The sequence below is a fragment of the Penaeus monodon genome, chromosome 4, assembly GCF_015228065.2.
Source record: "Penaeus monodon isolate SGIC_2016 chromosome 4, NSTDA_Pmon_1, whole genome shotgun sequence".
Classification (NCBI taxonomy): Eukaryota; Metazoa; Arthropoda; class Malacostraca; order Decapoda; family Penaeidae; genus Penaeus; species Penaeus monodon.
Genome location: NC_051389.1, coordinates 18,497,635 through 18,502,634, shown reverse-complemented (window position 1 = coordinate 18,502,634; position 5,000 = coordinate 18,497,635).

The following is a 5,000-nucleotide window of genomic DNA, read 5'->3' as shown; positions in this document are numbered from 1 at the left end:
TACCGAAACATCTCATTCTCAAAGGTAATGATGAATCGAAGGTTTTCTTCTATCCATCAACAACCTGTCTCGTATTCCGTTCTGACCTCCTTACTGATCTCTTTACTCTCCCTTGTCGGAGATCCTCTCTGTTCTACATCCATCTCCTCTTTCAACTCCTCCTCTAGACTCTTTCTCTCGTCATCTCTTCTCTTTCTCTCTCTCTCTCTCTCATCCTCTCTCTCTTTCCTCTCTTCTCTCTCTCTCTCTCTCTCTCTCTTTCCCTCTCCCTCTCTCCCTCTTTTTTCTACTCCTCTCTCTCTCTCTCTCTCTCTCTCTCTCTCTCTCCTCTCTCTCTCTCTCTCTCTCTCTCTCTCTCTCTCTCTCTCTCTCTTCCTCTCCTCTCTGCGTGCCATGTGTGTATGTGTGTGTGTGTGGTGTGTGAGCGCATTTACATGTAAACTCCATGCAGAGATTGCGAACCTTTATTCTATTTACAAATTCTTGCAATTCTTGCTTTCCACTTAACCAGTTTTCTCTTCTGCGATATAATTAAACCAAACCTTTTTTTGTTCCTTCTTTTACAGACGAGACAAGGCACCATAATTTCCCTTTACCATTCCATAAGTTTGGAACACCAGGATAGAACAACTTTGCAAGTGCTACATACCTTAATTTTTTATATCACGCATACGTTTACTTCCATCCATATTTTCCGTTCGCGTTGGAGCTAAACTTGAAAATTTACAGCCCAGTCAGAAAAAAAAAGAAATTGAAGTTTGGAAATAAGAAGGAGAGAAAAAAAGAAAAAGACTTGTATTCGTGAATACCAATATGAAAATGCGAAGTAAGATATTAGAAGACGAGGGTTAAATAAAAAGAAAAGAAAAAAAACGAAATGTGAGTAAAAAAAGGGTTCTAATACGTAGAAAAAAATAGAAAAGAAAAAGGAGAAAGCAATGTAAATAAACGTTTGCACTACAAACAATAAGATAAAGAGGGAAGAGCAGAAAAATGATAGCAAAACAGAACTAAATAAAAACGTAAAAGGAAGTGAAAACTAAAACCAAAAAGAATAAACGCAAGAAACGTACCATGAACAATGAGAGAAATGCAGAGAAAAACGAGTAAAAAGTAAAAAAAAAAAAAAAAGGAAAGATGACAATGAATATGAGCGACCATGAAAGAACATTCACAACGGAGGGACAATCATCTCAACTCATGACTTTTTGTTGGCAGTGTGATGGGGCAATATCATTGTGTCAAATTTATGGCCAATTGTTTGAAGACACTTTGGTCCCAAGATATACGTTTGTGTGTGTGTAAATCAGGCAGAACGAGCTCAATCACGTTTATGTTAAAGAAACTGACCATGTGTAACAGAACCGGAAGACATGTAATTTGTGGTTATCAGATCCTTAGGAGATAAATTGCAAAGTTATTTATATCGAGATGATATACATTTTTCGTATTTCTATCGTTTTTTTTTTCGTTTTACCGTTTTTTTTTTTCAAGGGATCCCATATTCATTTAAACTTTAAGTACTTTTGAAAAAAAGTTATGGTATTAAACTCTAACTGATGTGGCTCTTTTCTTATATTAAACATTACCTGACATTTTTTTAACCTTTTTGTGTTAATGAAAGATCTAGGCTCCTAATTCCCAACTTTATCGTCTTAACCTCACTTTTATTTCCTCGTGATGATAAAGGATTTATACTCTTAATCACTATCTTCATTTCCGAATTAAGGTACCGTCATGTTGAATTCGCCGTTGCCTTTAAACTTTTACTTTCGTAGTTCGTTACAGCATTTCCTTAACTTTCCAACATATGTTTGTAAGTGTAGTTGCTTCCTCCTTATGAAATGCATGTATTCTTAACATATGGTATATTGCCGTAATATGTTATATTGCTCTCCGCTAACGGTGGATTTAATAGCTTGCAACTTCTGCTATATGCGTACGTGTTGCCATATCCTAGACATGTATGTGTGATTTAAATAAAGGTGTGTATGAGTGTGCATATATATATATATATATATATATATATATATATATATATATATATATATATATATATATATATATATATATATATATACATATATATATACATGTATATTTGTGTGTGTGTGTGTGTGTGTTGTGTGTGTGTCGGTGTGTGTGTGTTGTGTGTGTGTGTGTGTGTGTGGTGTGTGTGTGTGTGTGGTGTTGTGTGTGTGGTTGTGTGTGCTGTGGGGGAGGATGTGTTGTGTGTGTGTGTGTGTGTGTGTGTGTGTGTGTGTGTGTGTGTGTGGTGTGTGTGTGGGTGGGTGTGGTGTGTGTGTGTGTGTGTGTGTGTGTGTGTGTGTGTGTGTGTGTGTGTGTGTGTGTGTGTCGTGTGTTGTGTGGCTTAATTCGTCTTTCATGTCTTTCCGTAAATATTCTATAGTATTTAAATCTTGACCGATTCTAAGCCAATGAAACCCTCTAGTATCATGATTATCCAAAAGGGTAAAAACTCACTTTCTTGGCTATTCCCTATTGAATTAGGCATTTCCTAAATATAAACTTAGATATCAGAAAAATCTGCCCAACCCAAATCCTTTCCTCCACTTTCGTAAGGATATCTTGATTTGATTTGCACGGTAGAAGTGCATGTATACACACACACACACGCGCGCGCGCGCGCATATGTATGAATTCCATACCCACTACTGCGATTTCATGTTTCCGTTACAATTAATATCTTTTTTGTTGGTTAGCGTCCAAAGTTTCCTGTGTCGTTAGAAAAGAGAGAGAGAGAGAGAGAGAGAGAGAGAGAGAGAGAGAGAGAGAGAGAAGAGAGAGAGAGAGAGAGAGAGAGAGAGAGAATATGTGTGTTTGTGGGAATATCATGACCCACACTCGTTACTCGATCACTTTCTTTGGGTCCTTGGTATCGAATATTATCATTATTATCATTATCGCTATGCTCCTTGTCACTATCATTTTTCATTATTATTGTTATTATTAATATCAACCTCGTTCATTAAACAACTCCTGAACTTCAACCTCAACCGAGTTTTCTTTCTTTCTTTTGTCTCCTCACTTTCCACGTCTCAAGATCACTTCCTTATACCGATCCCCCTTCGCATACATGGCCTGACCCTACGACCTGGCTTGGCCTTGCTTCCATTTACTTATCCTTTCCTGCACTTCGTTAACCGTGTTGCTTCTCCCCATCTCCCTCTTATGCTCCTTCGTCTCCCTATCCTCTTCCGACTTCAATATGAAATCTAGGATGATTTTGAAAATGGGCTTCTTGATTTTCAATGATTTTAGTTTGTGTACAGTATTTTTTTTTTTTTTTTTTTACAATCGTCACTGTCATCGTTGGTGTTATTATTATTGTTATTATCACTAACATTATTATTATCATTATCATTTTCATAATAATAATAATATTAATAATAATAATAATAATAATAATAATAATAATAATAATAACAATAGTGATAATAATAATAATAATAATAATAATAATAATAGTAATGATTATTATTATTATTATTATTATTATTATTATTATTATTATTATTATTATTATTATCATCATCATTATTATTATTATTTATATCATCATTATTATTATCATTATTTTCATAATAATAATAATAATAATAATAATAATAATAATAATAACAATAATAAATAATAATAATAATAATAATAATATATAATAATAATAATAGTAATAATAATAATAATATAATAATAATGATAATAAATAATAATATAATAATAATAATAATAATAATAATAATAATAATGATAATTTGTATTATTATATATTATTATATAAATATTAATAACAGCAATATAATAACAAAATAATAAATTAATATAATAAATACATATATATTATTATTATTATTATTATTATTATTATTATTATTATTATTATTATCATCATCATCATTGTTATTATTATTATTATCATTATCATTATCATTATCATTATTTTCATTGTTGTTATTATCATGAGAGTGGTATTATTATTATTATTATTATTATTATTATTATTATTATTATTATTATTATTATTATTATTATAATTTTATTACTATTATTGTTATTATTATTATTATTACTATTATTATCATTATTATCATCATCATCATAATCATCATCATCATCATCATTATTGTTGTTGTTGTTGTTGTTGTTGCTGTTATTATTATTTTCATTGTTGTTATTATGATTATCAGAGTGTTTTAGTTAGTTATATAATTATTTTCACCATTATTATATTTTATCTTTATTATTATTATCAGTGTTCTTGCCTTTATCGTTATCATTAATTTTACTATTATCATTATTATCCTTACCATTATTTTTATTGTCATTATACTATAGTTTTCATTACCATTATTATCCTCCTCCTCCTCATCCTCCTGATTGTTATCAACAACATTTAAAGTATTGCTTTTATTGTAATTATCACCACCATTATTATCATCATTAATGTTATCATTATCATTGTTATCGTTATTGTAATTGTTGTTGTTGCTATTATCATAATTATTACCTTAATTTTTATTGTACCGTTCTTGTTGTTGTTTGTATCATTTCATCATTAGCCGCGTATCCGTTATTATCATCACCGCTGTTATCATTATCATTATCTTTATCAGCATCATCATCATCATTACTGTCATTATTATTCTTATTTGTACATATGTCTTGACTTTCATAATAGAGAGATAAAAAAGACTTGGAAATGAATTGAAAAAAACCCGTAAAATATAGATTTGAATGGCCGGATTAAAGAAGGAAAAAGTGAGAAGAAAGAAGGAGAAAGGGAAGAGAAAGAGAAATAGGAAGAATGGAAGAGGACTGGAGGCTGCAATGAGAAGATAATGCCCGAGATTTTGCTCTAATCACAGGGAAAGGTTGGTGATTCCCTCCTTGATAGTCGGTCTGTTCGCGTTTCTTTCCTTCTGTGTTTTTCTTTTCTGTTGCTTTTCTTCTCGTTCTCTTCTCTCTCTCTCTCTCTCTCT